Genomic DNA, 23,894 nt, shown 5'->3' on the forward strand with positions numbered 1-23,894 from the left:
CCTTGCTTCCCTTGCCTTTGGCGATGTTTCTAGGAAGACGTTGCTGCGGATGTGGTCGAAGAGGTTGCTGCCTGTGTTCTCCTTTAGGATTTTGATGGACTCCTGTCTCACATTGAGGTCTTTCAACCATTTTGAGTCTGTTTTTGTGTGTGGTGTAAGGAAATGGGCCAGTTTCATTCTTCTGCACGTGGCTGTCCAATTTTCCCAACACCATTTGTTGAAGAGACTTCCTTTTTTCCATTGGACATTCTTTCCTGCTTTGTCAAAGATGAGTTGACCATAGAGTTGAGGGTCCATTTCTGGGCTCTCGATTCTGTTCCATTGATCTCTGTGTCTGTTTTTGTGCCAGTACCATACTGTCTTGATGATGACAGCTCTGTAATAGAGCTGGAAGTCTGGAATTGTGATGCTGCCAGCTTTGCTTTGCTTTTTCAACATTCCTCTGGCTATTCGGGGTCTCTTCTGGTCCCATACAAATTTTAGGATTATTTCTTCCATTTCCTTGAAAAAAGTGGTTCGTATTTTGATGGGGATTGCATTGAATGTGTAGATTGTTCTAGGTAGCATTGACATCTTCACAATGTTTGTTCTTCCAGTCCATGAGCGTGGAACGTTTTTCCATTTCTTTGTGTCTTCCTCAGTTTCTTTCATGAGTATTTTATAGTTTTCTGAGTACAGATCCTTTGCCTCTTTGGTTAGATTTATTCCTAGGTATCTTATGGTTTTGGGTGCGATTGTAAATGGGATCGACTCCTTAATTTGTCTCTCTTCTGTCTTGTTGTTGGTGTATAGGAATGCTACTGATTTCTGTGCATTGATTTTATATCCTGCCACTTGACTGAATTCCTGTATGAGTTCTAGCAGTTTTGGGGTGGAGTCCTTTGGGTTTTCCACATAAAATGTCATATCATCTGCAAAGAGTGAGAGTTTGACTTCCTCTTTGCCGATTTGGATGCCTTTGATTTCTTTTTGTTGTCTGATTGCTGTGGCTAGGACTTCTAATACTATGTTGAATAGCAGTGGTGAGAGTGGACATCCCTGCCGTGTTCCTGACCTTAGGGGGAAAGCTCTCAGTTTTTCCCCATTGAGAATGATATTCGCTGTAGGTTTTTCATAGATGGCTTTTACGATATTGAAGTATGTGCCCTCTATCCCTATACTCTGAAGAGTTTTGATCAAGAAAGGATGCTGTACTTTGTCAAATGCTTTTTCTGCGTCTATTGAGAGGATCATATGATTCTTGATATTTCTTTTGTTAGTATATTGTATCACGTTGATTGATTTGCGGATGTTGAACCAGCCTTGCGGCCCAGGGATAAATCCCACTTCGTCGTGGTGAATAATCCTTTTAATATACTGTTGGATCCTATTGGCTAGTATTTTGGTGAGAATTTTTGCATCTATGTTCATCAAGGATATTGGTCTGTAATTCTCCTTTTTGATGGGGTCTTTGGTTTTGGGATCAAGGTAATGGTGGCCTCATAAAATGAGTTTGGAAGTTTTCCTTCCAATTCTATTTTTTGGAACAGTTTCAGGAGAATAGGTATTAATTCTTTAAATGTTTGGTAGAATTCCCTTGGGAAGCCATCTGGCCCTGGGCTTTTGTTTGTTGGGAGATTTTTGAAGACTACTTCAATTTCCATAGTGGTTATAGGTCTGTTCAGGTTTTCTATTTCTTCCTGGTTCAATTTTGGTAGTTGATACATCCCTAGGAATGCATCCATTTCTTCCAGATGATCTAATTTGCTGGCCTATAGTTGCTCATAATATGTTCTTATAATTGTTTGTATTTCTTTGGTGTTGGTTGTGATCTCTCCTCTTTCATTCATGATTTTGTTGATTTGGGTCATTTCTCTTTTCTTTTTGATAAGTCTGGCCATGGGTTTATCAATCTTGTTAATTCTTTCAAAGAACCAGTTCCTACTTTTGTTGATCTGTTCTACTGTTCTTTTGGTTTCTAGTTCATTGATTTCTGCTCTGATCTTTATTATTTCTCTTCTCCTGGTGGGTTTAGGCTTCATTTCTTCTCTAGCTCCTTTAGGTGTAGGGTTAGGTTGTGTATTTGAGACCTTTCTTGTTTCTTGAGAAAGGCTTCTATTGCTATATACTTTCCTCTTAGGACTGCGTTTGCTGTATCCCAAAGATTTTGAACTGCTGTGTTTTCATTTTCATTGGTTTCCATGAATTTTTTAAATTCTTTTTTAATTTCCTGGTTGACCTATTCATTCTTTCGTAGGATGCTATTTAGCCTCTATGTATTTGAGTTCTTTCTGACTTTCCTCTTGTGATTGAGTTCTAGTTTCAAAGCACTGTGGTCTGAAAATGTGCAGGGAATGATCCCAATCTTTTGGTACCGGTTGAGACCTGATTTGTGACCTAGGATGTGATCAATTCTGGAAAATGTTCCATGGGCACTAGAGAACAATGTGTATTCTGTTGCTTTGGGATGGAATGTTCTGAATATATCTGTGAAGTGCATTTTGTCCAGTGTGTCATTTAAAGTCTTTATTTCCTTGTTGATCTTTTGCTTAGATGATCTGTCCATTTCAGTGAGGGGGGTGTTAAAGTCTCCCAGTATTATTTTATTGTTGTCAATGTGTTTCTTTGCTTTTGTTATTAATTGCCTTATATAATTGGCTTCTCCCATGTTAGGGGCATAGACATTTACAATTGTTAGATCTTCTTGTTGGATAGACCCTTTAAGTAGGATATAGTGTCCTTCCTCATCTCTTATTACAGTCTTTGTTTTAAAATCTAATTTGTCTGTTATAAGGATTGCCATCCCAGCTTTCTTCTGGTGTCCATTAGCATGGTAAATTGTTTTCCAACCCCTCACTTTCGATCTGGGGGTGTCTTTGGGTCTAAAATGAATGTCCTGCAGATAGCATATTGATCGGTCTTGATTTTTTATCCAATGTGATAGCCTGTTTCTTTTGATTGGGGCATTTAGCCCATTTACAGTCAGGGTAACTATTGAAAGATACGAATTTAGTGCCATTGTATTGCCTGTAAGGTGACTGTTATGGTATATTGTCTGTATTCCTTTCTGGTCTATGCTGCTTTTAGGCTCTCTCTTTGCTTAGAGGACTCCTTTCAATATTTCTTGTAGGGCTGGTTTCGTGTTTGCAAATTCCTTTAGTTTTTGTTTGTCCTGGAACCTTTTTATCTCTCCTTCAATTTTCACTGACAGCCTAGCTGGATATAGTGTTCTTGGCTGCATATTTTTCTCATTTAGTTCTCTGAAGATATCATGCCAGTCCTTTCCGGCCTGCCAGGTCTCTGTGGATAGGTCTGTTGCCAATCTAATGTTTCTACCATTATAGGTTACATATCTCTTCTCCCGAGCTGCTTTCAAGATTGTCTCTTTGTCTCTGAGACTCGTAAGTTTTACTATTAGATGTCGGGGTGTTGACCTATTTTTATTGATTTTGAGAGGGATTTTCTGTGCCTCCTGGATTTTGATGCCTGTTTCCTTACCCATATTAGGGAAGTTCTCTGCTATAATTTGCTCCAATATACCTTCTGCCCCTCTCTCTCTTTCTTCTTCTGTGATCCCAATTATTCTAATGTCGTTTCATCTTATCATATCGCTTATCTCTCGAATTCTGCCCTCGTGATCCAGTAGTTGTTTATCTCTCTTTTTCTCAGCTTTTTTATTTTCCATCATTTGGTCTTCTATATTGCTGATTCTCTCTTCTGCTTCATTTATCTTAGCAGTTAGTGCCCCCATTTTTGATTGCACCTCATTAATAGCCTTTTTGATTTCGACTTGGTTAGATTTTAGTTCTTTTATTTCTCCAGGAAGGGTTTCTCTAATAACTTCCATGCTTTTTTCAAGCCCAGCTAGTATCTTTAAAGTCATGATTCTGAACTCTAGGTCTGACATCGTACTAATGTCTGTATTGAGTAGGTCCCTGGCAGATGGTACTACCAGTTGTTCTTTTTGCTGAGGTGATTTTTTTCTTCTTGTGATTTTGTCCAGAGGAGAATAGACGAATGAGAGAACAAAATGCTAACAGGTTAACAACGTCCGCAGCAAATATACTCTAAACAAATCAGAAAGACCTGAAACCAGGGGAAAAGAAAGAGTAAGAAAGAAAAAAGAGAGAGAAAAAAAGAATAAGATAAAAACAAACAAAAACAGAGCAAAATAAAACAAAAAACACAGAATCGGATCAGATATGATCAGGCTAGTTAATAGATCAGTGCCACGCACTAGATTTTGGGTGTATTTTAGTCTGTTAGAAGAAAGTGCCTCCTGCAATTTTAAAGAAAGACTTATATATGTACAAAATAAGGGTTGATAAAATGAAGGGATGGAAGATGAGTGTAAAGATGAAAATTATAAAAGATTTTATAGAAGGAATTGATAAGATAAGCTGTTTGAAAAAAGAAAGAAGATTTAAAAAAAAAAAAAAGGGAGAGAATGTGATCAGGCAGGAGACTAGAACAAAGCCATACACTAGTGATTTAGGGTATATTTTGATCTGTTAGAAGAAATTGTATCTCAAAATTTTAAAGAGAGAACAACTTATATATATATATGCCAAAAATAAGGGCATCTACTATGAAGGGATAGAATATGAGTCTAAAAATGAAAAATAAAAAAAATTTTTTTTTTTCAAAAAGGGATTGATAAGATTTTGGTTGAAAAGGGGAAAAAGAAAAATTCAAAGAAAAAAGTTAAAAAAAATTAACTTTGAAAAACCAATAAAATTGTGGCAAAAAAAGCCATGAATTCTATGTGCAGTATTCCCCTAGTGCTGGAGTTCTCCCATTCTCCTTGATGGGTAAGCTTTGTCTTGGCTTGCTGGCTGTTCCTGCTGATCTTCTGGGGGAGGGGCCTGTTGTCGTGGTTCCCCAATGTCTTTGCCGGAGGCGGAATTGCCCCGCCCTTGTGAGTCTGGGCTAAGCAATCTGCTGGGGTTTGCTCTCTCGAGCTTTTTTACCCTGCAAGTTCTCGGGACAGCTTTGGAGGACGAGAGTGAAATTGGTGGCCTCCCAATCTCCGCCTGGAGGAGCTGAGAACTCCGGGCCCCACTCCTCAGTGCGCCCCCAGATAAAAGTAGTCAGTCACTCCCATGTCCCAGGTCTCCGGCCGCACTCCGTGCTCACCTGGCCTGTGACCGAGCGTTTCTATCTCTGGCACCCGACTCGGTGTGGAGTCTCCAAACCCGCAGATCCCTGCGATGCGTTCCCGCGCCGCTCCTCCCGGGGCAGGAAGGGGAGTCTCCCCGGATCTGCCGCTTGTTGGGTCCCTGCTGGAGGAGCAGTGGCCCGACTGGGCCACGGATCACAGTTTATGGCCACCCTGAGCTGAGAGCTCGTGCCACGGCTCCGTCTCTGCAGCCGGCTTCCCTGCTCCCAACACCTGGGAGCTCTGCCGCACTCAGGCACCCCCGGTCTTTCTGTGACCCCGAGGGTCCTGAGACCACACTGTCCCGCGAGGGTTCCTCCCCCGCTTAGCCACTGGAGCGACGTCCCTCAGTGGAGCTGACTTCTAAAAGTTCCGATTTTGTGCTCCGCGGCTCTAGCACTTGCCAGAAGTGGCCGATGGAGGCCCCCTCCCCCGCCATCCATCCTCCCAAATATCGCCTCGGATTCACTTTTCCGTCTGTTCTACGTTCCAGTAAGTGGTCGCTTTTCTGTTCAGAGAGTTGCTGCTATTCTTTTCTTCGATCTCCTGTTGAGTTCGTAGGTGTTCAGAATGGTTTGATCCCTATCCAGCTGAATTCCTGAGACCGGAGGAAATCCAGGTCTCCTACTCCTCTGCCATCTTGCTCCGCCCCCAGCAATAAAGTCTTTTTTAAATAGGTCATGCGCATTGTTTTTCAGACATAATCTATTACACACTTAAGAGACTACAATATAATGTAAAGATAGCTTTTTTATGCAGTGGGAAACCCAGAAATCCTTTTGACTCATATTATTACAGTTTCGCTTTATTGTGGTTGTCTGGAACTGAACTCACAATATCTTCAAGGCATGCCTTTATCTAGTAAAATTACCCCGCAAAAGTGAAGTAGAAAGAAAGAATTTCACAGACAAATAAAAATTGAAGGAACTCTCCACTAGTAAATATGCCTGTCAAGAAGTGTTAAAAGTTCTTCAGAGAGAAGGAAAATGATACAGGTCAGAAAGTTGGATGTACAGAATGATTGGAGGAGGACAGAGAAGGAATAAATGAAGGGGCTTCTCACTTCCCTCCCCTGAGGCACTGGTGCCGTGCCCAGCACCCAGCAGCCATGCCTGCACCCATGCTGAATAATACAGACATGGAGTTTTTTGGCTTGTTGGCTTAGAAAAGCGAGTAACTTTCTCAACCCACAGCTGCAACCTCTGCATTTAAAGATTACTGAAATGGACATAACAAATGAAAATATAGCGAAAGTCTTTTTCTCTTTGACTTTATGTATATTAATAATGTACCTTATTATGTTTTATGTCACAGAAATTTTCATTAGTGTATCATCCTGCGGTTATTGTGGCATCATTTTGAGATCACTCAGAGCTTAAAAAAAAAAAAGAATTGAATATATTAGGTGTAGACATATGAGCTCTTTAAAAGCCAAACATTATTATAGCTTTTCAAACTGGAACTGAAAGGGCCACTGAAGCATATTATTTGTTTTAAATTTTCATAAAGTTAATATTGATGACTATCAACTAGATAAACAAAAACATCTTTCGGGGAACCCCCCCTCCCAGGGGGCAGTCTTGAGACAAATGTGAGAAAGAAAGCACTGTGGATTATCCCCATTCATGATTGGTGCATTTCTTGCTATGATGGCATAAGGAACCATTGTTAGTGAACTCTAAGTACCTGCAGGAGTCCGTGGCTCTGCCAAAGGCTTTGGTTCTTTTACCGAAGAAGCTGATTTTTGGTGACCTTAGGGACGTTGACCAGTTAGCTTTTTGCCTTTTTGGCTTTTGTCTATTTTATTTGTTCTTTCTCTCTCTCTCTCTCTCTCTCTCTTTTTTTCTTATTCTGTAATTCTTTATAAAGTATTTCCCTTTTTAAAATTCTTTTACTTTCTTTTGTCCTTATTTTTTAAAAATTTTCCTTATTTTTTCAATTCTCTTATTTTCTTTTTTATATTTTTCCAATTTTTTCTTTTTTATTCTTTTTTTCTTTTTTTTTTAGTTGATATTGTTAGCTAGTATTGTTGGTGTAGTTAGCAAGTTACCATGCTGCAGGGCTTTGTAGCAACCCATACTGATGCGGACATACATGTCAACAATTACCAGCTCCTTAAGACCATTAGGCAGGGCAGCTTCATCAAGGTCATGTTGACTTGGCACATTATGGGACAAAAGTGGCTGTGAAGGTCATTAGTAGGAGTTAGCAGAGATTTTACAGCCTCCAGAGACTATTCCTTGAATTCCAAAGCATGAAGGTCTTTAATTACCCTAATAATGTGAAACCGTTTGAGATGATCTTGACCCACGAACATTCTATCTGGTCAGGATATATGCTAGCGGATGTTTGATTATCTATTGGACCATGGCCACATGAGAAAGAGGCTTGTAGCAAATTTTTCTGGAGAGTGTCCACTGTACAGTGCTGCTTCCACCAGAAGTGTATTGTCCACAGGGACCTAGAGCCCGAGATCCTGCTTTTTTGATGTCCAGGTTGCAGATTGACTTTGGTATGACGTGTTCACCATCGTCAATAAGCTGAATACCTTCTGTGGCAGACACTCCCTTATTCCCTGGAATTCTTATGGAGCCATAATTATTATGCCACTTCAGTGGATGTGTAGAGCATTGAAGTCATCCTTTTTTATGATGATCATCAGTTTCCTGCCTTTTGAGGGATTAGAATTCAAAGACTGTGGGAATGGGTATTGTGTGGAATACACGACTTTTCTTTCTTCATGTCCATAGACACTGAAAATCTGCTTAAGAAATTCCTGATCCACAGCCACAGTGACAGAGGCATTTTAGAGGAAATCATGAGAGACCCGTGGATAAACATGGGCCCTGAAGAGGAACTGAAGCTGCTATACATTGAGCTCTCCCTGACTACAATGATCCCCGGCAGCCTGAGTTAATGCTGTCCATGGGCTACAAGTAGGAAGAGATCCACGACTCAGTGATGGGCCTGAAGCATCAAGAATTAATGACCATCTGCTGGCTTTGGGCTACTAAGACACCCCAGGTGCTGGAGGGCATTCTGTCATAATGAAGTCCCTGCCTATAGCTGATCCCACCAACAGTGTTGTCCTTCTCCATCCTTTGAGGTAGAGGCTAGCGTCTCTGTCAACCCAAACAGCAGAGTATTGTCATTCCCACCTTTATTTTGTTCTCTAAGACAGAAAATCAGTTGCATGAGTTCCAGGAGTCTGGGTGGAAGCCAGCAGAATAGCCAAAGTGACTGTAAGTCTCTGCCTAGTCAGGAGATCAAGACTACCACCTGAACATAACTCTCCCACTTTTTCCCTGTGGTCTCCTGATCCCCCCACCCCCCAATACCAGCAATGGTTGTGGAGTCTTAGGCTGAATCACCTTTTCCCAGCTGTGTGTATATGGCCTGGCCAGCTCAGAGGACTTTGTCCAATAGAGGATGGAGGTGTGCAAAGTGCTGTGGCCTTAAAGCTATCTGGCACTCCCATGGCATTCAGAAGCATTGAGGACAAAATAACTGTGATGGTTAAGTTGATGGGATGGCCAGGGGCCCTCTGGGGAGTGGAGAGGCCAGCCCCTCTACCTATACCTGGTGAAACTTCAGAGATTACCTGTACTTGGAGCCTTTCTCCCTTCCCCTGGTCCTCTCCCTCCCTTCTGCTATGTTTGTGGTGAGGGGAGATGGTTCTGTAGAAAGAAACACAAATATTAATGGGTAAGCACTTAATATCTTACTTTCTGAGTTGCTTTTGATGATGGACTGTAGGAGGTGATTACTGATTTGAATGGGTCTCATGTGTGTTTGTCTTAGATAATATAGGGTTGTCACTGCCTTGAGCAGATTGTACTGTAATGATATTATACTGACAAGTAACAGCATTTACTGTATGTTGTCCAAAGACTTTCTCTGCCTTCCTAATTCATTTTAGCCACAGATATCCATTTAGCAGATTGGGAAGTGAATGCTGAGGAAGGGTAAGCAGCTTGTTGATAGCACGGAGAGGGCAAGTGGCAGAGCTCCTATCCTAGCTAGTGCTCTCTACCAAGTACTCTATGGCTCCCGTGGCTCAGATCTGGGGGTGCCAGGGTCCCGGATTTGCCATTCTTTTGAAGTTGGTTATACTGTGTCTTAAATGGATAATTCAGTCATATGAGAGATGAGACAACCAGCCACTTTGTATAGCGCTTTTCAGAGCTCCTTGTGAATTAATTTGTCTCCAATCTTCGCAGCAGGATATGGTCCTGAGTACAAATATTGCCTTGAAAATGTGAAAGAAAAATGAAGCTGTCCGGTGCTGGAAACACTAAGGGTGTATGGACTCCTATTTACAGGAGGGATGGTGTCTTGTAGGCCCTTTGGCATGCAAGTTGGCTGCCTTGATGTTACAGCTTTTGGAGGAGCATCTTCCAGTTCTAAACCTGGTCTTCTCCTGCCTCACATCAAATCCTTCTGAGTTAGAGAGCAAATGTGGACTGATGACTTTAGGCTGAACATCTTTTGTATATTTAAAGTTTACTTGTTGAGTTGGAAGAGCCTCTCTCCCTAGCCCAATCCTTTTCTATTAATGTACCAATAAATGTATCCAAGTAGTTAATGTTTTGACTCCTGAGGGGATGTTAGAAGCTATAATAATATGTATGATAAGTATTTGTCAAACAACTATATTTATATACCATGTGCCTAAATTCGTAGAGGAGCTAGAAAGTTGAGCTTACACCTCCCTGGCCCTGCTTCAGCCGCAATGGCAGATCCTCTTGAGCTGTAGAGTGCTCCTGGCTATTGTCCTCTCAGACTGTCCCCAGGTGTAGGGCTCAGAGATCTCTTTTAGGGTGGGACCTGAGCTTTTTCCAGTCAGACTGCTTGGTGAGGCCACTGAAAAGTTCTGGAAAATTTATTGGTAGGTTTTTGGCGTGTCCTTTGCCAGAGGTGCAACCTTTTTTGGCACAGACTTTCTTCTTGAATGTGATTATTGCAGTGTCTGTAACAGTGCTCACCAAATAGTATTTCTTTCTCTTTTCTCTGCAATGTTGTTACAAAAAAAGAACTACAGGGCATTTCAGAAGAGAGGTGGAATGCTGTGTGTAGCTGAGATGGATCAGGAATGTTTTCTGAATGAGGCTCATATGAAGCAAGGATCAAAGGCTAGGTTCATTCATTTATTCATCTGATGCTATAGTCTACCTAGCATATTTCAGGTATGGGTATGTAATGAGAATATAATGGTCACGAAATACAAACAGAAATGTTTGCAATCTGTTGAGTCAAATGTTCATCAAATGATCATATAGATACAAAATTACATGGGACACGATCTCGATGCCCTATAGGAAAATGATGAAATAAATGATAATATGTTCTTTTGATTTAATATTATGTAGCCATTGGAATGTTTCAACGAACTTGTAGAATGGTTGCAGTAACATTGGGTATTTAAAAACATAATAAAAGTGTAGAGTATAATCCCTCTTTTATAAAAACAATGCATGTTTGCCTGTGCATAGGGAAGTTGATTATATAGCACATTGAACAATGGGTATTCCTGATGAGATTGTGGAGCATAGAGCATGTTCTCATTAAAGAGTACTGGTTTTGCCAGCTAGCAAGTAGATTTGTTTTTCCATTGTTAGAATTTACAATTGGATGATTTGCCTGCTTTAAATGGGAAACTAAAGCCTTAAGGTATGTTTTTTTCTTGGTTGTTTTGTTTTGGTTTTGATGGGGTGGGGAAGTAAGCAAACTGCCCCTGAGAGCTCTTGTTGAGTGGGCGGAGGGTTCTGGTGGAAGCCCTCATCCAGTGGGGCTCCTGGAAATGTGACATCCAGGCCCTCTCAGTGCTGTCCCAGCCGGGACTCCTCTTCTGCTGTCTGCAGTGGGTCCTGGTTTGTTTTGCATTTTGTCTATATTGGAAGATAAAAACTTGTGTCCAGAGGGAAATTTCCAAAAATGCTCCCCCCGGGGATGATATGGGAGTTTGATTTCCAAGTGAGTATTCCTGTTCAACTGAATAAAGCTCCTGTGCAATTAATCAAAATCTTGATTACTGTGGGTTAGTTCTATTCTTTTATATGTGAAAGTTCCCATCTTCTCTAATCCCTACCAAAAGTTCTTATTTTGTTTGAATGTTTTTCCTTTTTATTTTTTTTTAAGATTTTATTTACTTGAGAGTGAGAGAGAGGGAGTACAAGCAGGGGAGAAGCAGGCTCCCTGCTCAGCAGGGAGCCCAACTGAGGACTAGATCCCAGGACTCTGGGATCATGACCTGAGCCGAAGGCAGACGCTTAACCTACTGAGCCACCCAGGCGCCCCTGAAAGCTTTTTCCTTAAAGGACACTGGAGCATTACTACTTTTATTAGCTTAAGACAACAGTAAGTCTGTGTTTCTAGATGGGTTTTTTTGTCTTGCTTTATTTTGTTTTTTAAAGCATCTGTGTTTTTAGAGCTGAAAAATAAACGTTTACTATGGAGGTGCTGATGATATACCTACAGGAGTACAATAAAGCATATAATTTCATTATCATAGATGTAAAAATTCTAGAAATTTTTCCTCTAAACTGTAATATTTTCCTTGTAAAGGAAGATTTTCTTTTCTTTTTTTTTATCTTCCCCTCCTGCTATCTTTTTCTTCTTCTTTTTTTTTAACATATAAAGAATTATTTGATTCAGAGGTACAGATCTGTGATTCAACAGTCTTGCACAATTCACAGCGCTCACCATAGCACATACCCTCCCCAATGTCTATCATCCAGCCACCCCATCCCTCCCACCCCCCACCACTCCAGCAACCCTCAGTTTGTTTCCTGAGATTAAGAATTCCTCATATCAGTGAGGTCATATGATACTTGTCTTTCTCTGATTGACTTATTTCGCTCAGCATAACACTCTCCAGTTCCCTCCACATTGTTGCAAATGGCAAGACTTCATTCCTTTTGATGGCTGCATAATATTCCATTGTATATCTATAGACCACATCTTCTTTATCCATTCATCTGTCAATGGACATCTTGGCTCTTGCCACAGTTTGGCTATTGTGGACATTGCTGCTATAAACATCGGGGTGCACGTACCCTTTCAAATCCCTACATTTGTATCTTTGGGTTAAATACCCAGTAGTGCAGTTGCTGGATCGTATGGTAGCTCTATTTTCAACTGTTTGAGGAACCTCCATACTGTTTTCCAGAGTGGTTGCACCAGCTTGCATTCCCACCAACAGTGTAGGAGGGTTCTCCTTTCTCCACATCCCCGCCAACATCTGTCGTTTCCTGACATGTTAATTTTAGCCATTCAGACTGGTGTGAGGTGGTATCTCATTGAGGTTTTGATTTGGATTTCCCTGATGCTGAGCAGTGTTGAGCACTTTTTCCTGTGTCTGTTGGCCATTTGGATGTCTTCTTTGCAGAAATGTCTGTTCATGTCTTCTGCCCATTTCTTGATTGGATTATTTGTTCTTTGGGTGTTGAGTTTGATAAGTTCTTTATAGATTTTGGATACTAGCCCTTTATCTGATATGTCATTTGCAAATATCTTCTCCCATTCTGTCGGTTGTCTTTTGGTTTTGTTGACAAGAAAGTTTTTCTTTATGTTCTAATGCTTATTTTAAACACCCACGGGGTCATGTAAAGTGACATCGTTATGATGGACAAGATAGTGTGTATTACAACCTTTCATGCCATCTTGGACTTATCCTGCTTTGTGCAGTAGAGGTACCAAAGCTTGGTCTTACGAAGGTGGGGTTATTTTTCTGTAATGTTCTAAGGGATGCTCGAAAGACCTCCTACTGTTTTCCTTACACCCCAAATCACATAAGTAGTGAGTTAGGCTTTTAAGTCTCACAGACTTTTCATCAGGAGTTTCTGTTACGATACGATGATCTAGGATGGAGAGCAGCGGCCACCTAGACTCTTACCAAGATTCCCTGCCAGCCACCTGGAGGCCAGAGAGGAATGACCAGGCTGGTGGAGGGCTCAGTACCACTGGGCCTTAGGGAACAGCAGGCAGGAAGCTGCCCTCACCGAGGATTTTGCACGGCTGGCCCTGGTTCTGCCGTGATAGCAGCTCCCGGTGTACCGGGTGGGAAATTACTCAGAAAAGAGCTGGGATAATGCGTATCCATCTTACCAGCTTGAAACTAATAGGCAGCCTCTGGGATTTGCTCTCCATACGAATTAATTTATCATCTATTCTACTTTCTCTTCCCCTGCCTACCAGTCACTACTCTTCTCAGGGATAACTGCAGGGAGGAGATGATGATTTTCCACCAAGGTGTTTGCTGCAGTTGCCCGCACTGTTCTGTGAGCGTGTGGACCCTCCCAGCTCTCAGCCATCATCCCTCCCCTTTCTCAGCTCTTGGTCTGCGACTTGCATGTGTTTTGAACATACTGGTGAAGGAGCAGTTGAGCCATTTTGAGCCTTTCCTCTGCCTTCCCGGCTTGGCTCACAGCCCCTGAGCTGCAGTCCTGCTTCCGGGAAGACGTGTTCAGTTGAAGGGGAGTCACGCTCGTTTTCCACTGAGAACCGACCACATACTTCCTTTGTCACTTCCCTGCCTCCTTAGATTGTCACGTGGGGAGAAATGCCATCTTGCTGCGGGGAAGGGGTTGTTAGCAAGCACCTGCAAACATCTGGCTCCCTGTACTTCCCATGCACGTCCTGGGTGCAGAGCCCGAGAAATCTGAGCATTTTTCAAAAATGGCTTTTACTTTTAAACATGCTCCTTTTAATTTTGTTGAGTCTTTCTATGTTAAAAAGAATATGTGTATGTTGCTTATCTATTCTATAGATATATAGCATATCAGTTCCTCTTGGATATCTCATCCCCTTGTAAGATGGAAGCTCTGGGGGACATTTTAAAGTCTGTGTTGTTTTTGTTTTTCCTTTGTCAAAGGGGAGAGGAATTGCTGACATACTGCGTGCCAGAGCACTTGAAGCAAATCTATTTCCAGCTCGAATACAGCAGCTAAAGAAATTGCCAGAGTGGTGCATTATTAATTTTTCTTCCTAATGGGTATGCTGAGTGCTGCCCGCTCTGCCTTCCAGTTGCAGGTGGGACTGGAATGATCCCACCTGTTTTGTCTGCCTTCCTGTCAGGGGCCTGTTACAGCAGTGTCCAGCTTCCTCTAAGCATCAGGAGTGCAAGGGATCACTCAGTTGCTGAAGAGCAGGGGCCACAAGCGTTTCTGGTGGTTTATGTCATGTAGCATAATCTTAACAGCTCAAATAACAGGTTCCTAAAACAAACTATCAGAAGTATTCTGCATGTATTTTCAGTCTAGCCATGAAAAAAATTTTCTACTTGTTTAGGAAGGTAGTATGATTTATGCTTAGTGATCAGATTTTTCAAATGATTACTTTTTTTTATCAAGCACCATAAAAAAGGACGAGATGGAAATGACCAAATATTTCTCATATTTGCAATATGTGTGATGAACAAAATGGTTATAAAACAATCATCGCTTTGGTATTAAAAATGTCAAACATTGTCAATTTAAAAAAAGTACAATAGTTTAATAAAAATGTATGGAAACCTTTTAAACACTACTAATAATAAAAGAAATGAGTATAAAAGGATACATTCTGAAGGATTAATTGGCAGATTTGAAATAACACTCAATACCAAATGTCAGGGAGGAAGTGTTGAGGTGCCTTCTCAGCTACTACTGAGATCATTCACAGGTACAGTGTTTTTGTTAAGCTGTGTGTCTGTGTGTTTTTACAATGCAGAATGTGCATCCACATTATTTGCTCTGAAAAATTACCTCCTATCTCATCCTTATATGACTGGAGCAGCTCCAAAGGTGCTTGATCCAGGATGGTTTAGCTTGGCTTTATGTCAAGTGACCATCAGTGGAGAGTTAACTCTGCCCCTACTTCTTCACTCTGCTCTGTAACTCCCTGGACTCAGGGCTTACGCTGAGCCCCAGGGTAAGCACAAGTTAGGCTGCTAACTGAAGGGATATTTATTCTAGACAGAGTGATCACACGATTCTAGAGCAGGGACCCTGACATGTTGTCAGGAGCAACACTTTTCATTCCTCTCAATGAAATCATTAACATCAGGCACAGGTCCATCCTGGCAAGTCTGGGGAGGAAGCCTTGCCCACGTGGCTGATGTCCCCATGGCTCCAGTGGCTGCTTTGAAGTCCTCCTGGAGGTCTTTATCAAGGACAGGTCAGGTTTCTCCCCAACTCACTGGCACCAGCAGGGACTGGAGATTGGCTGGGCTTGGGGCTGCTGAGCAAATAGCCAGACTCCTCCTTTTTCTCACTCCTCTGCCACCTTTGTGAAGGCTTTGTGTTCTCAGGACAATGGCCTTGTCACTCTGCTCCTTCTGAAACCTGGGCCCGGAGTGTACCAGCCACATGTGAGACCCCGAGTGAGCCCTCCCATCAGCGCTCTCTCAGATGCTTGGAGTAGTGAGTGTGGGGAGCACGCCATTGGGGTGTGGACTGTTCTTTCCCAAGAGGCAACATTTTGAATTTGAGATCTATTTACATATACTTTGCATTAATTTACATACCAGCCTCTGATAACTAGCCCTAAATACCCTTCCATGAATTTCAACTAATAGTACAGCTAACCACTGTGGTAGCCAGACCACAGTTAAGGGCATTACACACAAGAAAAACTGAAAAGATCTGTGAAAACATAATCATGAGCATGGTAAATCTGCCCAGGCTCCTCATGGATGCACCTGCTGCTTAGCCTGATTCCTTATGCTGGGGTGATAGCGCATTTAACACTCGTGAGGGAGATCGTGCCTTTCAAGCACTCAGCTGAGTTAACCCCCACCCTGGAAAAACAAGAAAGAGAAAGAAATTTTATTTCTCTTTTACTTAAGAAGAAATAAAGAAACATTTATCTTTTACTTAAATAAATTTATTTATAGTCTCTCAATTTAAATTGGCACTAATGCTACCAGTTTTTATTTCACACTCTTTCTGTTATTTGACGTGACATCTAGTTTGTGAAGTTGGTGAAGAGAACACAGAAAAGGTGATGTTATAGATGGCGAAGATTGCCCGTAGGGTTTTCAGTGTCCAACCTGCGTCCTTGCACACCATTCAGCTCTGAGATGAACTTTTCCTCCTTTTCTCCTTTCTCAGCCTTAATCCTGGAGTGACTAGACCACAGACTGCCTCACTTAAGAATGGAAAGTTGGGGGGATGGGCAGGCAGACAGGTACACCTGCACTGCCCCTTGCCTTGTGTTGATTCCCACTTTGTGGATTCCACTGGGTGTTGGTATTGATTGCTGAAACAACATACTGACTCCTGGTTTGTCCAGCTGACTTCTAGTAGCAGATTGGGAAATTTTACCCCCTTCAGAGATCAGGCAGGGGATAGAAGGAATCTGTTCTTAAAGAGTAAAAAGTCCTTCCAATTCATGCTGCTCTTTGTAGGTCACCTAAAAATACTGATCTTAGTAGTTTTAGATCTTAAAATAACTAAATGTATACCCTTTATTTTTGTTCCTGTTAAATCAGACATCCATTTGTACTAGACTTCAGGACGGGCCAGAATTAAATACCCTCTTCTCCCCATGTTGTAAGAAAATAAATTGGGAAGAGTCTATCATTATGTAGGAAGTTGTTTTAATTACAGCAGGAGAGTGCTTAGTCTTTCTCACTGACCTCTTCTACCGTCAATCCACTGTGGGCATGGTTATTTGAGAATGTGGTCTAGAGAATAATAGTGTGGTCTTTCAGAGCAGTCCTGTTGTTCTGTTAGTTTTGAGCATGAATGGTGTGAATGTAGGATGCCCCCCTTTTTTTCATTAGGTTCCTGTGTTAGCCACTTGAGTAATATCATGTTATGAAACATTAACAACTTGAAATTCGGGAGACCGAGTTTCTGGCTGAACTCTGCTCTCAGGAACCCCCATAGACCCGTGGGGGAATGTCTGCCTCAGTTTCCTAAGCCAGTCCTCTGGTCAGTCACACCTCTGTCTCAGCTTTTTATTACTCTGACTTTTTCATTTTGAAGTAAGAGTGATGCGGTGTATTTTAGATGTTGTGGTGCCTCCTATTTTATTCCTTTTGGCTTTTAAGATATGACATGTATTCTGTTAGGAATTCTTTTGTAATAAGAACAACTCCGTAGTAAGTTCTTAGTTGTAGTAAGAGTAGCTTCTGAGCCATTTTAGTTGTGAGCACCTTACACTGCACCTCCAAAGGCCTAGAACGTTGTTCTGTGTTCTGTGAACCTCATTGTCAACAGTGGTTTATGTAAACAGAAGTTTATTTTCTGCAGATGAGCCTAGTTCTGTGTTTTAAACAGCTCTTCTTTCCCCACTACTGTTTCTTGATAACACCTTACAAACCTTCACCAACCAACTCTTGCTGTGGAGGGCAGCCATGGTGAAGTTCACCATTCTTGGCCTTGAACTGAGTAGATAGAGGGAGGGAACATCTCTAGTGCTGTTTCCATCTGAGCTGCAGGATCAGAGCACACCTTTCCGAAATGGTCCTGCTTTATGTGGTGGGTGGGTTCGAGGGTGGTAAGAGTGCTGTGTTTCAGCTCCACCTTGGCTTCATGCATTTTCAATCACTCTAATAAACCTTTTGCTCTAAAGCATGGGGGGCTGCTTCAACTCATAATGAAATGGATAGAATGTAATTCTTTTGTAATTTCAAGTCAGCCACCTGGTGCAGTATTTTAAAAATTCTATAGCATATGGATTTGCACAGTCATTCATGTGCTTTTCCTTATTCAGTTTCTCCAAGCATTAGAGTGATGGTTCAAAATCAGGAATGTGAGTGGAAAAAAAAAAAAAAGAATGTGAGTGAAATCTGGAATGAACTCACCATGTCTCTTAATTGTCTTGCCACGTTTGAAATGCCTGTGAGCTATCTTTACTCATAAAATTTTTGATAGCAGATGCATCCTTTTTTTTCCCCCCCATACTAACCAATTTTCCAACTCTCCAGATACTAACTGGGTATTCTACTATTAAATTTGGTTCTGCACTAACTACCCTTTAGTTAGATTTAGCTTAGACCCTTCAGGTAAAGGGCTCGGTTCCAGCAAATTCCCTCTTCCCTTCCAGCCCCTTCAGAAGCTAGTCATCATCCCAGCTTGCCACCTGTACCTCTCACCAATCAGCTATAAATCTTAGGTTCCCTTTAACCCCCTCCTGAGATTCAATCATTTGCTAGATTGGCTTACAGAACCCAGGAAAGTGCTTTACTTAAAATTACTGCTTTATTATAAAACAGGAACAGCTCAATGGAAGAGAAGCATAGGAGAGTGTGTGGGGATGGTACAGTGAATTCAGCAGTGCATTTCTGGGCGTGCCACCTTCCAACACCTAAGTGTGTTCACTAACCTTGAATGTTTTCTGAACCCCATTGTTGAGGGTTTTTTTTTTCAAGATTTTATTTATTTGAGAATGAGAGAGAGCACAAGCAGAGGGAGAGGGAGAAGCAGACTCCTCGCTGAGCAGGTAGCCCCGATGCGGAGCTCCATTCCAGGACCCTGGGATCAGGACCTGAGCCGAAGGCAGACGCTTAACCAACTGAGCCACCTAGGCGCCCCATGTTGAGGGATTTTTTTAATGGATGTTTTATTATGTATGTATGATCACAACAAATATAGGGGTATTATGTAATAGGGAAAAATCAGAAATGTAGCATCAAAGAAATTTCATGTTCATTAACAGACCCCTTTGGATATGCCTCCAGCTGCCCCTAGAGATATAACCATTCCTACTATTCTGATGGGTAGTTAGATTTGACTAGTAGCTGGAATATACTTTGTAACTTATAAAGATTTTTAAAGATTTGTTATTTATTGAGAGAAGAGTGCACGTGCACACACACGGTGGGGGGAGGGGCAGAGGTAGAGAGAGAGAGAGAGAGAGAGAGAGAATCTGAAGTAGACTCTCCACTGAGCACAGAGCCTGACATGGGGCTCAATCTCAGGACTGGGAGATCATGATCTGAGCCATACTTTGTAACTTCTAAAAGACTGTGCAAATGTTTGCATTATTGTAGTAGACATTACGTTAATACTTGTTGATTTATAATCTTAACCCAACTGTTTTTTGGACTGTCATTTCTTATGGACTCTGAGGTTTTTGTACTTAAGATAGTCTTCAGATAAAAGATCTCATTTTCTCTCTTATTTTGCTTGGCTGAATTAGTCATGGTCTTCCTCATTTTAATGTTGCCTCTTTCAAGGTGTGTTTATAGACTAATGAGTTGTAGTTTTAAAATGCTTTGTATTTAGATATTGATAATGAGAGATTAACCAGAGCCATGTTTCACATTCAAATGTCACTGCTTCTCCCATGTCCAGCCTGTTATACTGTATTTGTTATACCTCTTCGGATTCCTTGGGCACACAGAAGGGTTCAAAATATAGTGTTCTCTTTGTGGCTGGGATTTCCTCTTCTCTGGCCCTGAAGCTTAGCTTTAGTGAAATTCATCTGTGTTTCTCTGAAATGTTAGGATCAGTCATGGAATATCAAGGGTTAGATAATAAGGAAGGACATAGTAGACACAGGGAGGACTGGGGCTTACCTGGCCTCAGACTCACATTATAGTTGTTAATGGGTCATAGAAGGGTTGAGTCTAAAGGAAGTGTGAAATCAATTTTGACAGAATTGGACCATGAAACAGGGTGTAGGTAATATTCTAAAATGGTCAAGGCGAATTCCAGAGAACATTTGCTGCTTCTTAGGGCCTAGTACCCACCTCTCTATAGTTACTGGCCTTAAAGGCGGGGGTGGGGGGGTATTACTTACTGAACCATTGTCTGACATTAACTATGTAATACATGACCTCAGAATTTGAGTGAGGATGTATGTGTGGTTTAGTGAAAATCATCTACAATTTCTTCAGCCCTTATGTATCAGCTAACCTGGAAATGATTTTAAATACATTATTTCATTTAGTTTTCACAGAAACTCTATGAAACAGATATTCTTCATCCCCATTTTTCAGACAAGAAACTAAAGGCCTGGGAGGTCACATGATTTGCTCACGTTCCAGGTTAAATCTGGAAAGTACCGGAGCTGGGATTCAAACCCAGGACTTTGTCACTCTGGCAACTCGTGATAGATACTGAGCACCTACTATATAGCAGGCACTGGGCCAGGTACTGGAAATGCAAGGACAAATTCAACTGCCCTCACTTCAAGGAAGACAACGCGTCTTCATCAAAATGCTAAGGAGATTCCAAAATGACTTAATTAAAAGTGCTGCATAAATGCATGGCATTATATTAGGTTGGCAGTCGTTTCCTGCCAATATATGAAGTGTTAAGAATCAATAGGAAGAAGTATATGGTTATAAAAAAAAAATGAGCAGAGCCATCAAAAGACTAATTGAAAGCATGGCATGTGAAGAAACTCACAGATTTATTTATGTGAAGTTTGGAAGATGCTACTCTAGCAGTTTCTGGCTGGTTTTGATGATTGATGATATACCTAAAGTAGCTGAGCTACTCAGATTAACTTAAGTTGCTTTATTTAAAACCGTGCTCTCTCAGAGAATCTTACTTTTAATGTTCCCGGAGATATATACCTGTGTTATGTTGGGGATAAGCTATTTTAGAGTCAGGAGAGGAAATGAAGAAAACAAGGTCAATATTACATGGTTTCAACACTGTTTGTCAATATATTGCCCATGATATTGTGCCAGCACAACTGGTGAGAATATGGGAAGGGGAAATGGGGTAAATGCTCATGCAAAGATGACTAGAATTATACAACAGATGAGCTATATTAAAAACATAGTGGTTCAGTATTAAGGAATATAGAAGAGCAGATATTAGGAAATTCCTTTTACTCAGCAAAATGAATAATTCTTAGGTTTATAGATCAAATCAAGAATGTTATATTAATATAGGGTTTTTTATATGACCTCTTTAATTCAAAATGCTTTTTGTTTGTTTATATTGTTAACTTCTAAAATGTACCATTCTTCTTTTTGAATTGTCTAGGCATTCTTTATCACTGAGTACTTTTTTTTTTTTTAATGCTTTGATGGAATTATGTCAGTGAAATTAGAGAAAGCTAAAAGATGTGCTTGGGAGCAGTCAGTATTTAAGTGGTACTATATATTTTGGTTTTACTTGAAGTAGGCTGGAAGGGGAAAGAGAAAAGTTGTGTGTAGAGCTCATTGTGTGTCAGGGACCCAACTAGATTCTATATGTAGATTCTCTCTTTCTCTAGATTTAAATACCATCTATCAATCAATCATTCTTTCTTATATCTATGTAATTTCATTTGCATAGCATTTGTAACCATTTTGCAGATGAAGTTTCGAAGATTAAATGACTTGCCAGATTTTTTTTTTTAAAGATTTTATTTGTTTATTTGACAGAGAGAGACACAGTGAGAGAGGGAACACAAGCAGGGGGAGTGGGAGAGGGAGAAGCAGGCTTTCCGCTGAGCAGGGAGCCCGATGCGGGGCTCGATCCCAGGACCCTGGGATCATGACCTGAGTGGAAGGCAGCTGCCCAACCAACTGAGCCACCCAGGCGCCCCAATGACTTGCTAGATTTGAAACCAGGGCTTTTTCCTTCAAAACCCTTGTTTTTGCTGGAGTTTGCTATTGTCTTGGGTTTGAAATGACTGAATTGCAGTTATCGGCAAGATAAAACATGAAGTTGTAGCATCATTTTTTATTTGCTTTTATTTTGAGCAATATGATCATATTAAGTAGATGTTTTTAAGAGAGTCCTATAGTGCATCTATAAAATGTGTAAAGATAGTCCTGCCCTACTAGGGTTTTGAACCTTGTGTAAAGGATATAGTCACCTAGAACCTTTCTGAATTGCTGGTTTCCATTTAGAGTTGATTTGTAGAAATTCTTTTTGGCCACTGTTTCTTGTGAAACTGTATTATTTGGCTTTTTTTACTTTTCTTGTCTGACTGGACTACTTGCATTTTGAGCAACCCCTAGCCAAGTATTAGACCCCAAGTATTAGACCAGTAGCATCCAGCATAAGTATTTGGTTTGACTTTGAACTCTGCCTTCACTCACCTTGTTTGTACACCATCTGCTGTCTCTTCCTTGTACTTTTCAGGCTGTCCAGACTTGACTTCCATGAATGCATTCCCCGTCGTTGTTTGTATTTGCTCTTCCTCCTCCTGTACCTCTGGGGACCTTATGCTGTTCTCTTGTTAATCATATGTTCTTTTATAAATGTATTTCTACGTTTCACTGTGAATACCATGGTGCTCCAGCTTCCTACATTTTAAACTCTTTGATTTCATGGATGGTGGTTTAAGCAACAGTCCTTTGCACAAAAGTCGACTTAAAAAAAAAATCTTGAAAATTATTTAGTGTAACTTTATTTTAGTAAAACTCTTTTGCAGTATAGAGATGAAACGGTTTGATCAGTTATGGTTCTACAAAGGGTACAGGGAATGTGGCACTCATAATTGGTGGTGGGGCTCATTGGTGGGACTTGTAACTAGTGCATTGCCACTTGGGAGATCCATTTGACTGTATCCGTTGAAATTTAAAATACATAAACCATTTGACCCTGCAATTCAACTTTTAGGAGTTTATCCTAAAAATGCTAGAATGTGTATGCAAACATATTTGTACAAGGGTATTTTTTAAATAGATTTATTCATTTTAACAAAATATTGGAAAAAGTTTAAATGTTCATCAGTGGGGAAGTGGCTGAATACATACATGGTGGGGCTTTCATGTGATGGAATATGGAATACTCTGCACCATTATAAAGAATGTGTACTACTTGACTTCTGTGGAGTATTATCAGTGCAGATTCTTAACTGGTAAGAATATGATACAGAACAGTATGCTAACATTTGTGTAAAAATTAAGTCTGTGGGAAAGGGGTTTATATGTATATGTGTGTACATACACCCATACAATTGTATAACACATATAAAGTGTTTATAGGGAGGTAGAGGAGGCAGTCGAAGTTTACTTTTCACTGTTTACCCTTTTTTAACATTTGAATTTATTACCATATGCATGATTTATCAATTAATAATATTAGTTTTTAAAAAGTCTGATAGTACAGATTTAAAATTCCCAAGTCTATTGACTTAGCAACAGTAGATGAGATAATGTGTATAAAGAACTTAGTATGGTTTCAGATGTAATAATGAATATTTAGTAAATTTTATGAGTGGTGGTCATGGCGGAGATGGTGGTAGAGTTGTAATGATGATGTCAGAGCTTGACCTTGAAGATATAATGTCAGGGCAGATTGAATGTTCCATCTCAGTATCTTACCCTCACCTGGAGATCTAAGCAGTCTTAAAGAGGGGTCTCAAGTGTGGAATATTTTATAGTTTGGTGCTTTGGCTTAACATTAATGATTTTTTTTCTTTGTTCTCTTCTATAATATTTCCCTATTTTTTTTTCTTTAAACATGAAATAATTGTGAATCACTTACTATCAGGGAAATAATTCGAAAAACTCATGTATCTCCCCAGGGGAAAAGAAATGATTCAGTCAAAATTTGCAGTCTTGGCAGATGAGCCATGCTTGTCTTGTGGTAATGTGGAACCCTTGTCTTTTGCCACCTGACTCCAGGTGTATATAAGCCCTACTTTGAGAAGCAAGGCTTTCTATCTACCAATTATGGTTAGGATCTGATATTGCCCTTTGATGATTTCTGTGATGACGTAGTGATTTCTCTGAAGTTGGTGGAACTAAATTTGGTTTCTAAGTCCTGTGACCATCTGTTTGTTGTCATTTGACCTGTGAGACCGTTGGTTCCCTGGCATATGTGACCATACTCTCCTACCCTGTAGTGATCCAAAACGGCTACTTCCAAATCAG

At 40.7% G+C, this 23,894-nt stretch overlaps 1 protein-coding gene across 12 annotated transcripts in view; it reads left to right on the forward strand.

Annotated features, from left to right (window-relative positions):
• Positions 1–23,894, forward strand: part of FARS2 (phenylalanyl-tRNA synthetase 2, mitochondrial) — a 537,883-nt gene that overhangs the window by 71,491 nt on the left and 442,498 nt on the right. Inside the window, exon 3 of one of the 12 annotated variants that reach the window (XM_035728492.1) lies at positions 7,888–8,161. The exons of the other annotated variants lie outside the window; for them this stretch is intronic. The gene's annotated coding sequence lies outside the window, so the exon portion shown is untranslated. The remainder of the gene's footprint in view (positions 1–7,887; positions 8,162–23,894) is intronic. 12 annotated transcript variants of the gene reach the window in all.

This window comes from Zalophus californianus, chromosome 7, assembly GCF_009762305.2.
Source record: "Zalophus californianus isolate mZalCal1 chromosome 7, mZalCal1.pri.v2, whole genome shotgun sequence".
In the NCBI taxonomy this organism is placed as follows: Eukaryota; Metazoa; Chordata; class Mammalia; order Carnivora; family Otariidae; genus Zalophus; species Zalophus californianus.